Here is a 12299-nt window from a genome sequence, read left to right as displayed (position 1 = left end):
CTCAGCAGAGGGGGAGGGCTCAGGGCCCGCGCTTGGCCTGGTTTGGGATAGGCCATATATCTGAAGTTTCTTGAAGGCCTTCAGGAGCATATTTGCAGCCTCCTGTAATAACCACTGGTTTCCCTTTTTTACAGCAAAGGTGGAGGGGGACTGTCAGCAAAACGGTAGCCAGAGGCCGTTGCTCCGAGTTTTTCTCTTTAGGTCCAAATCTGAGTACTTCCCTAACCTGGTGTTCCTCCTCAGTCCTCACACTCCTTCATGCCCTCATCTCCTATTCTCTTAAGGAAGAAACTCCTTTACGAGGCTTTTTTTTTTTTAACTGTAATTCATTGCTACGGGAGGGAAAGAGCAAAACTGGATTAGATTAGAATTAAACCCTTACCTAATCGCAATATACACTGTTGTTTTTTTTGTTTTTGTTTTTTTCTGGAGTGTTATTTATTGACAAGAAACGGTGTGTCGATAGCAAGGGCATGTGGGTCTGAAGACCTGAGAGCAGCTCCGGGGTTAAGCGGGCGGAAGCTCCCCCAAGGAGCGCTCCTGGGACCAGGACATGGGTGCCCTGCACTGCCGCTGGTACCCATGCACACGTAGGTTTCAGGACTGGGATTGTGGGGTTATGTCTGTCTCTGTCTCGGTGGTGCAGATCCTGAGAGGCGGCACTAACGACAACCGTAAGGAAATAGGGTCCCCTTCAAGCAGCACAAACAAGATGGATGCAAAAGCAAGCACAGACCTTAATTTTCCAGATTGCAGCATCTTGTTTCCTCAGAAGGTGGATGCCTCTTGACTATGAAAACATCCGAGAGAAAATGATCAAGATTTAAAATTAAACCACCAAGAAAATGATGACTTATACTATCGTTCCACAGCTTTTGTGACACTGCATTGTTAATAGTCACTTTTAACAGAATAATTGTGAGAAAAGGCAAATCTCTAACTCTGCTCCGGAAAGGATCTTTAATCTTTCAGGGTGTGAAGTTACTTTATTCTTCAGTTGTGCCTAATACCATGTATTTCAAATCTAAGTTACCTGCTGGTACTTTTGCACATTTCAAAAATTCTGGGATTCTTCAAAAATGGGGTAATTGTAAATATGTTTCTGAATAGGACATAAAAAATGTATGAGTATCACAAATATACAGGAGGTGTTACTCTGGATATACATTTAGCCACAGTATTAAATAATTCTGATTTTAGTGGTTCTGATGAAATATAAATTAGATAAGATGTTCATCTGAAAGGCATTTCTTTCTTTTTTTTTTAAAGATTTTATTTATTTGACAGAGAGAGAGAGAGAGCACAAGCAGGGGAGTGGCAGGCAGAGGCAGAGGGAGAAGCAGGCTCCCCGCAGAGCAGGGGGAGCCTGATGTGGGACTCGATCCCAGGACCCTGGGATCATGACCTGAGCTGAAGGCAGTCGCTTAACCAACTGAGCCACCCAGGCGCCGGTGGCATTTCTGATTCTAAACTGGTTAACTTAAACACATACATTTCTTCATTTTCTAATTTTTCAAAAGACCAATCACTGAGATAGGCTTGTTGACAGTCAAAATCATTAAATTAAAAACAATCAGAATCAACTTAATATAATTTTCAGCTTTTAGGTGTTAGAATTCTAGATTTAGATATACCAGTGACAGCTACTTTTCTTTCAGGATTAAACAGCATAAGGCAAATGAAAGAGTTCAAATAACTAGTGAATTTAAAGCTTTCTGAATTTAAAAATTTCTGAATAACTTTGTTTATTCAGAAATTTTTGCAAAAAAAGAAAATGTGGACAAGTCAGAGATTACTTTTGGATTAGTGAGAGGTATGGACATTAAATCTCCACAATAATACCTTATCAGGGTATCATTGACAAATAATGAAATATCCACTGTAAGTGAATTTATGTTCTTTTGATGAATTAATTTTAAACTTCCATGTTTTGGGTACGTTTTCTATCAATTTAATTTCAGTGCATATTATTGAACATATGGAAATTATCTTAAATAAAATCTAATCTTTAAAATTGTATTTAAGCATATGGCTTAGATACTTACCTCCTCCACGTGATGAAATGATAACCCAGTCTTTCTTCTTAATTTTTATGAACATATAACAGAGCCTTAGGTTAGGTGGGCCTGAGGGGATAGTGAAATAGTGACATATCAAAATTATATAGAAACTCATACTTAAAAGAATATTTATTACCATTTTAATAGTGTTTGTTTTGATATAGAATTCAATGTTTGCCCTGAGAAATAACAGTCTATCAGCTGAATTCCCATTTGTTCCATTAGCATTTTCCCTTTTATTGAATGACATAAAGCAAAATAGTTACAGTTCTGGAAAGCAGTAGAGGGCACCCCAGTTCCACATAACCTCGGGGTTAACCAGTCTCAATAAGAATTTAGTTTCCAGTGTGAGAGACTAAAATAGCTGAACTTGGGGAAACTGGGCAATGGGTGGACCACTTGCCCCAATAACACCCACTCTGTACCACCCAAAACAGAGACCAAGAAGGGAGGCTCTGTTTATGTGGGTAGGTGTAGTAGAAATGGCTAAAACCCAGAACCAGTGTCACTATGAGGAAGCAGAACTTGACAAGTTGAGTGGAGGATGTCCTAAACCAAGAGCCTACTTGTATAGAATAAGGCAATTTTGTGGGACTGTAGGTAATTTTGTATTTATGAAGAATCAGGGTAAAAAAAGCAAAAGGTAAGATGAAGCAGATATACAAGGGCCAGGTACAAGAAGACAGGAAATGTGGAGAAGGAATTAACTTCCTCCTGCAAACAAGAAGGAGCTACTGAATAGTTTTGTTGGTCAGGGGAAAGACATGATTCTAGAAGAGATTCACGCTGGCAACTGTATAGAGAAAGAGTGTTGGGAGGAAGCAAATCCAGGCTAAAAGCAGGTAAGAACATTGCAGTGCCAGTCCATGGCAGGAATTTAATAAATGTTTGAGTTATTTCATTAATGGAATAATAAACCAATTGATTCTCAGGTATTCATAGCAGATTTTTAAGTGTTTTGCCCAAACAGAAACAAAAGAGTCTTGATTGTTAGTCATGTCTGACTAGAAGAAGAAGGAAAATTCCGAGGGAGAGATGGCACTTGATCTGGACTCTGAAAAAGTATTTGGACAGAAAATACCAGAAAAAGCAAAAGAAAGAGTAGGAACAAGGGTAGAAGGTACAGGGTGCGCTATGTAATTAACGATCCATTCATAGAAAGCACACTCTGTATTTTTAATTCATCATTTATTTATATTTATTTATTTATTTATTTATTTATTTATTTATTTATTTATCTTTAAATATGGAACACTTCATGAATTTGTGTGTCATCGTTGGGTAGGGGCCATGCTAATCTTCTCTGTACCATTCCAATTTTAGTATATGTGTTGCCGAATCGAGCAGTCACCTTATTTAAATTAGAACTCTCATGGAAGGCTACATATAGACTATGACCATGTCTTAATTAGCCAGTATTGTTTTAAAATAAACCAGAGACAACAATTAAAAACCAGGTTTCACATAAATAAATGAATAAGTAAGCAAAGGAATGAGTAGGTAAATACTCTAGATTTCTGGCTTTTCTTAAAAGAGAAAAAAATTGAAAGTAGATTTAGCAATAATGAGCATACATTCCCATCCTCTCACCCTACCCCGCTCCACTTATATTGGGAATGGGCTTCTTAGAACAGTGTAGTCTATTTATTTTTACACTTAGCCTGACCCCTTCACTTATATTACTTGGCAAATGGAAGCAACTGAGGTTTTTAAAAAGATTTACAATTTTTTATTCTGATTTCATTTTTCCCTGTATTACTGGCTTGTTAGTTATATCTACTTTATTTTGTTTTTACTAGTTGTTCAAGAGTTTAAAATAGATACCTTTAAAGTATTACATAGTCTACCTTTAAGTAACATTATACCATTTCATGTATGGTATATGAATCTTACAATATACTTCTATTCTTTTTTCTGTCCTATTTGCTGTTGTTGTCACACATTACTTCTGCATAGGTTAATTGTTACTCAATTGTCTTTTACATTAACAATGAATTATCTTTTTTTTAATTGTGGTAAAATATGCATAATATAAAATTTACATTTAACCCTGTTTAAGTGTACAATTCTGTGGCATTAAGTTCACTCATGTTGTTGTGCAACAATCATCACTATCCATCTCCAGAACTTTTTCATCATCCCCAGCTGAAACTCTGTTAAAAAACTCTCCCTACCCCCAGTTCCTGGTAACTACTGCTCTACTTCCTGTCACTAAAGGATTTGACCGTTCTAGGTACCTCATGTCAGTGGAATCATATAATAATTCTCCCTTTGTGTCTGCCTCATGTCAGTGGAATCATATAATAATTCTCCCTTTGTGTCTGCCTTGTTTTACTTATCATAATGTTTCCAAGGTTCATACATGTTGTAGCATGTAATTAGTATTTCATTCCTTTTTAAGGCAAAATAACATTCCATTGTATACATACAGCCAAAATTTGTTTATGCATTCATCTGTCCATGGACATTTGGATTGTTTCCACCTTTGAACTACTGTGAATAAAGTTGCTATGAACATTGGTATACAAATACCTGTTTAAGCCCCTGCTTTCAATTCTTTTCTGTGTATACCCAGAAGTAGAATTTTTGGATCATAGGGTAATTATATGTTTAATTTTCTGAGGAGCCGGCCTACTGTTTTCCACAATGACTGCAGCATTCTGCATTCCTAAGAGCAAGAGTTCCAATTTCTCCACATCCTCAACAATACCTATTTTCTTTTTTTTTTTTTTAAGATTTTATTTATTTGACAGAGAGAGAGAGAGACAGCCAGAGAGGGAACACAAGGAGGGCAAATGAGAGAGGGAGAAGCAGGCTTCCTGCGGAGCGGGGAGCCCGACGCGGGGCTCGATCCCAGGACCCTGGGATCATGACCTGAGCTGAAGGCAGATGCTTAACCGACTGAGCCACCTAGGTGCCCCAACAATACCTATTTTCTATTTTTGATTTTTTTAATAGCTACTGTTGTTTTGATTTTCATTTATTTAATGATTAGTGATGTTGAGAATCACATCATGTGCTTATTGGCCATTTGTATACCTTCTTTCAAGAAATGTCTATACAGATTTGACCAGTTTTGAAATGGGTTGTTTTGTTTTGTTTTTTTTCATTTTTGAGTGATAGATTTTTTTTTAAATATATTCTGGATATTAATCCCTTACCAGATATATGATTTGAAAATATTTTCTCCCATTATTTATGTTGCTTCTCTACTCTGTTGATAGCGCCCTTTGATGCACAAAATTTTAAATTTTGATGAAATTTAATTTGTCTATTTATTGTTGCTCTTGCCTGTGCTTTCGTTGTCATATCCAAGTAATCAATGTCAAATTCAAAGTCATGAAGCTTTCCTCTATGTTGTTTTCTTCAAGTTTGATAGTTTTAGGTCTTACATTTACATCTTTGACCTATGTTGAGTTCATATTTGCATATGGTGTTCAGTAAAGGTTCAAATTCATTCGTTTGCATGTGAATGTCCAGTTTTCCAAATACAGTTTGTGGAAAAGATTATTTTTGTCTCTCACTGAATGGCAGTGAGATCACCCTTGGCACCCTTTGGTAAGTCATTTGATCATATATGCAAGGATTTATTTCTGGGCTTTTTAGTTTTTTTTTTTTTTTTTATGCTTATACCACACTATTTTGTTTACTGTGGCTCTGTAGTAAGTTCATAAATCAGTGTGAGTCCTCCAACTTCATTCTTCTTTTTCAAGATTGTTTTAGCTATTCAGTGTTCCTTGAGATTCATGTGAATTTGAGAAAATGTTTTTCTATTTCTGCAAAATAATGGCAATGGGATTTTGATAAGGATTGCATTAAATCTGCATATCCCTTTGAGTAGAATTGACATCATAGCAATATTAAGTCTTCCAATCACTGAATAGAGAACGTTTTTCCATTGATTTAAGTCTTCTGTAATTTCTTTCAGCTATATTTTGTAGTTTTCATTGTAGAGTCTTTCACATTCTTGGTTAGGTTAATTCTTAAGTATTTTATTAGTTTTGCTATGATTATAAATGGAATTTTTTAGAATTTCCTTTTCAGATTTTTCATTGTTAGTGTATAGAAATGCAACTGATTTTGAAGTGTTGATTTTTTTTAAAGATTTTTTTTTAAAGATTTTATTTATTTATTTGACAGAGACAATGAGAGCAGGAACACAAGCAGGGGGAGTGGGAGAGGGAGAAGCAGGCTTCCCACCGAGCAGGGAGCCCGATGTGGGACTCGATCCCAGGACTCTGGGATCATAACCTGAGCCAAAGGCAGACGCTTAACGACTGAGCCACCCAGGCGCCCTGAAGTGTTGATTTTTATGTCCTGCAACTCTGCTGAATTTTTTTTGTCAATTTATCTGTGTGTGTGTGTGTGTGTGTGTAACCTTTAGTGTTTCTCATACAAGATGATATTACTTCTTCCTTTCCAATTAGATGACTTTTGTTTATTTTTATTTCCTAATTTCTCTGGTATAATTTTCAATACTATATTGAAAAGAAGGGGCAAAAGTGAGTATCACTGTTTTGTTTCTAATCTTAGAAAAACAGTTTTAGTCTTTCATCACTGCTGTATATATATAAACCACATTTTCTTTATCCATCCATGAGGGCAACTGGGTTTTTCATATATGACCATTATTTTGTTGAGGTAGTTTCTTTCTATTCTTAGTTTGTTGAGTATTTTTATCATGAAAAGGTGTTGAGTTTTGTCAAATGCTTTTTCTACATCAATTGATATGACCAATAAGTTTTTGTTTGTTTTTGTTTTATGCATTCTGATAATTTAGTGTACTGCATTGATTGATGTCAACCATCCTTGCATTCCAGGAATAAATCCCACTTGGTCATTGTATATAATCCTTTTTCATATGCACCTGAATTTGGTTTGTTAGTATATTGTTCAGAATTTTTGCATCAATATTCATAAGGGATATTGGTCTATAGTTTATTTTCTTTTAGGGATCTCATCTGGTTTTGGTATTAAGGTAAAGTTGGCCTCACAAAATGAGTTAGAAAGTGTTCCTTCCTCTTCAACTTTTTGGAACATCTTGGAAAGGATTGCTGTTAATTCTTTAAGTGTATGTTAGAATTTATCAGAGTAGCCATCTGATCCTGAGTTTTTTTTTTTTTTTAGAAGTTTTTGATTTCTGATTTGATCTCCATACTAGTTACAGATCTATTCAGATTTTCTATTTCTTGTGATTCAGTCCCAGTAGATTTTGTGTTTCTAGGAATTTGACAATTTCATTTAGTTACCCAATTGTTGATATACAATAGCTCATAGTGCCCTCTTATAATCATTTTTATTTCTTTAAGATTGGTAGTAATGTCTCCATTTCATTTCTGATTTTAGTAATTTAAGTTCTGCCTCTCTCTACTTCTTTAAAAGTCAGTCTAACTAAAAGTTCATCAAATTTGTTAATCTTTTCAAAGAGTCAACTTTTGGTTGTGTTGATTTTTTTCTGTTTTTCTGTTTTCTATTTCACTTATTTTTCCTTCTATTAGCTTTGGGTGTAGTCTGTTCTTCAAGTTTCTTAAGCTGTGAAATGAGCATGTTGATTTGAGATCTTCTCTTTTAAAGTAAGTGTTTAGGACTATCAATTTTCATGTCAGTATTGTTTTCATTGCATCCTATAACTTTTAGAGATATTGGGTTTCCATTTTATTTTTTCTCTAAATATTTTCAAATTTCCTTGTGATTTATTTTTTAACCATTGATTGTTTTAAGGTGTGTTGTTTAATTTCCACACATATCTTACTTTTCCAATTTTCCTTCTATTATTGATTTCTAATTTCACCCAGTTATGATCATAGAAGATACTTTTTATGATATCTATCTTTTTAGAATCTATTGAGACTTGATTTGTGGCCTAACTTGATTTGTGGTCTATCCTGGAGAATGCCCCATGTACAGGAGACAATCTGTTTTTTGGGTAGAGTGTTCTGTATATTGCTGTTAGATTTAGTTGTTTTATTGTGTTAAGTCCTCTATTTTCTTACTTATCTGCTGTCTATGTAGGGGCCAAGGGCAGGTTGCCCCAGAAGTCCCACTTTGGCATATTGATTATTTTGAATTAAAAGTTACATAAAAAAAAATCTCCAGAGAGCAGGAAATAAATCTCCCATGTGAAAGAGATACCTTCCCTGTACCAGGAGGTAAAGGGACATCCTTATCACCAAAGATAGGAAATTAGAGCTAAGAAGGCTATATAAACAACCCTTGTTACTTTTTAGTAATTTACTACCCCAGCCCAAACTCTGTTTAGAATTCCTTACTAATTGAAGCTCCTAGATATATGTTTTTTTTTTTTTTTTTCCTGTCAACTTCTCACAAGTTTATTACCTCTTTGTCTAGGAAGAATGAAGACTACCTGCCTTGGTTATTTCTTTGGGTCTCAATTTCATTGCTGGTTCCCTGTGTGTATGTAATTAAACTTTGTTTTTTTCTCCTGTTAATCTGTCCCATTTAATTTAATTTAATCAATTTAATTTAGTCAATTTAATTATTAGACTAGCTAGAGGAATATTAAAGGTTTGGAAAAAAAATGTTTCCTTTCCAACATTTAGTTTCATCTGTTATTAAAAGTGGGTATTGAAATCTCAAATTATTGTTGAAGAACTGTCTTTTTTTCCCCTTACAGTACTATCAATTTTTCTTTTTATACTTTGAGGATTTGTCATTAGGTTCATAAATGTTTATAATTATTTTATCTTCTTCTTGTATTTAACTTTGTATTGATGTATAGTGACCTTGTTAGTTTTATGTAACCTTTTTTTTAATTTAGAGTATATTTTTTCTAATGTCAATATAGCCACCTCAGCTCTCTATTGGTTACTATTTGCAGAGAATGTCTATTTCCATCCTTTCATTTTCAACCTATTTGTGTCTTTGAATCTAAAATGAGTCCCTTGTAGCTAGCATATAGTTGTATCATGTTTTTATCTATTCTACCTATTCTATCTATTCTATTTCTGTCTTTTGATTAGAAAGTTTAATTAATGTACATAGAAAAAGTAAGACAGTTGACCCTTGAACAGCACAGGGGTTGGGGTGCTAAACTTCTATGCAGTCAAAGTTTACTTGAAACTTAACTACTAATAGCCTGTTGACTGGAAGCCTTACTGATAGTGTAGATGGTTGATAAACACATATTTTGTGTGATATATGTATTATATACTGTATTCTTATAATAATATAAGCTAGAGAAAAGAAAATGTTTTTAAGAAAATCATAAGGAAGAGAAGATACATTACCATGTTCATCCATCCTGTTGTAAATGGCAAGATTTCATTCTTTTTTAAGGCCAAATAATATTCTGCTGTATATATATAAACCACATTTTCTTTATCCATTCATTTGTTGATGGACACTTAGTTTACTTCCATATCTTGGCTCTTGTAAATAATGCTGGAATGAACATGAGGGTGCAGCTCTCTTTTGGAGTTAGTCTTTTTGTTTTCTTCAGATAAATACCCAGAAGTGGAATTGCTGGATCCTATGGTTGTTCTATTTTTAATTTTTTGAGGAAGTCCATACTGTTGTCCATAGTGGCTGCACCAATTTACATTCTCACCAACAGTGCACAAGGTTCCTTTTTTTCTCCATATCCTCAACAACACTTGTTATTTTGCCTTTTTGATAATAGCCATTCTAATAAGCATGAGGTGACATCTCATTGTGGTTTTGATTTGCATTTCTCTGATGATTAGTGATGTTGATCATCTTTCCATGTACCTATTGGCTTTCTGTATGTCTTCTCTGGGAAAAAATGTCTGTTCAGATCATCTACCTATTTTTAAACTAGAATATTTGGTTTTGTTTTTTTTTTTTGTTTTTTTTGCTACAGAGTTGCATGAGTTCTTTATATATTTTGGATATTATCCACTTATTGGATATATGATTTGCAAATATCTTCTCCCAATTGGGGGGTCACCTTTTCATTTTGTTGATGGTTTCCTTGTTGTAAAGAAGCCTTTAATTTGATATGGATCCACTTGTTTATTTTTGTTTTTATTGACTTTGTTTTTGTATAAATCCCAAAATTCATAACCAAGACTAATGTCAACGAGTTTACTGCCTGTTTCTTCTAGAAATTTTATGGTTTCAGGTCTTACATTCAATTGTTTAATCCATTTTGAGTTAATTTTTGTGTATGAACATAGTTTTCCAGTTTCATTCTTCTGCATATTGCTGTCCAGTTTCCCCAAGACCATTTATTGAAAAAACTCTCTTTTCCCCATTGTTCACTCTTGGATATTTTGTCATAAGTCAGTTGACCACAGATGCATGGATTTATTTGTGGGTTGTCTATTCTGTTCCACCAATCTATGTGTCTGTTTTTATGCCAATACCATACTGCTTTGAATACATAGCTTTATAATGTAGTTTGAAATCAGGGTGTGTGATACCTTCAGCTTTGTTCTTCTTTTTCAAGATTGCTTAAGATACTTAGAGTCTTTTGTGGTTCCATACAAATTTTAGAATTGTTTCGTTTAGTTCTGTGAAAAATGCCATTGGACTTTTGATAGAGATTGCACTGAATCTATACTCAAGATTACTTTGGATAGTATGGACATTTTAACAATATTAATTCTTCCAATCCATAAGCATAGAACATCTTTCCGTTTATTTGTGTCTTCAATTACTTTCATCAATGTCCTATAGTTTTCAGCATATAGGTTTTTAATCTCCTTGTTTAAATTTATTCCTGGGCATTTTGTTCTTTTTGATGTGATTGTAGATGGGATTTAAAAAAAAAAAAAACAAACTTCTCTTTCTGATAGCTCATTATTAGTGTATAGAAATGCAACTGATTTCTCTATATTGATTTTTGTCCTGTAACTTTGCTGAATTTATTCATTAATTCTAACTTTTTTTTTTTGTAAAGTTTTTAGGGTTTCCTACATATAGTATTATGTTATCTGCAAATAGTGAATTTTACTTCTTTTCTAATTTGGATGCCTTTTATTTATTTTTCTGTCCTATTTGCTATGGTTAGGACTTCCAATACTATGTTGAATGAAATTGGTGAGAGTAGACATCCTTGTCTTGTTCCTGATCATAGAGGAAAAGGTTCAGCTTTTTATTGTTGCGTATTGCATTAGTTGTGTTCTCTTTATATTCACCCTGGTGAGAGTTTTTATCATAAATGAATGTTGAATTTTGTTAAATGCTATTTCTTCAGCTTTAGATACTGTAAGATTTTTATTCTTCATTTTCTTAATGTGGTGCATCACACTGATTGATTTGTAGATTTTGATCCATCCTTGCAAGTTTGGAATGAATCTACTTAATCATGGCGTATGATCCTTTTAATGTATTGTTAAATTTGATTTGTTAATATTTTGTTGAGGATTTTTTTCACCTATATTCATCAGGGATATTGAACTGTAGTTTTCCTTTTTTGTGACCTTTCTGGTTTTGGCATCAGGGTAATGCTGGCCTCAAAAATAAGTTTGGATGTGTTCCTTCCTCTTCTATTCTTTGGAATAGTTTAAGAAAGATTGGCATTAACTCTTCTTTGAATGTTTGGTAGAAATCAAGTGAAGCTGTTTGGTCCTGGACTATTATTATTAAGATCCAATATCCTTACTAGTAATGGGTCTGTTTTAGTATTTTATTTCTTCATGATTCAGTCTTGGAAGGTTGTATGTTTTTTTGACATTTATCAATTTCTTCTAGGTTTTCCAATTTGGTGTATAATTAATTGTTCATAGTAGTCTCTTATGATTCTTTGCATTTCTGTGGTATGAGTTGTAAAGTCTCTGCTTTCATTTCTGATTTCATTTATTTGAGCCATCTCTCTTTTTTTTCTTGGTGACTGTAGCTGAAGTTTTGTCAATTTGGTTTATCTTCTTAAAGAACTAACTCTGGTTTTATTGATCTTTTCTATTGTCTTTTTAGTCTCTATTTCTTTAATCTGCTTTGATCTTTGTTATTTCCTTTCTTCTACTAACTTTGGAATGCATTTTTTTTTGTAGTTGCTGTTGTTGTTGTTGTGCCTTTAGGTGTAGTTGGATTGTTTATTTGAGATTTTTCTTGTTTCTTAACATAGGTATCTATGGCTCTGAACTTCCTTCTTAAAATTGCTTTTTCTGTGTCCCTAAAATTTTGGTATGCTGTATATTCATTTTCATTTGTCTCGAGGTAATATTTTATTTCTTTTTTGATTTCTTTGACCCATTAGTTGTTCAGTAGTATATTGTTTAGTCTCCTCGTATGTGTGAATTTTCCAGTTTTCTTCTT

The 12299-nt window shown here is 33.8% G+C and overlaps 1 pseudogene; it reads right to left on the bottom strand.

Moving 5' to 3' along the window:
* Positions 1-3300: 3300 nt before the first annotated feature.
* On the bottom strand, positions 3301-3411 carry LOC118530707 (U6 spliceosomal RNA; annotated as a pseudogene).
* Between the last annotated feature and the right edge of the window lie 8888 nt (positions 3412-12299).

Source organism: Halichoerus grypus, chromosome 8 (assembly GCF_964656455.1).
Source record: "Halichoerus grypus chromosome 8, mHalGry1.hap1.1, whole genome shotgun sequence".
In the NCBI taxonomy this organism is placed as follows: Eukaryota; Metazoa; Chordata; class Mammalia; order Carnivora; family Phocidae; genus Halichoerus; species Halichoerus grypus.
Note: the sequence above shows the minus strand (reverse complement) of the source record. Positions and strands in the feature narration are given on the sequence as shown.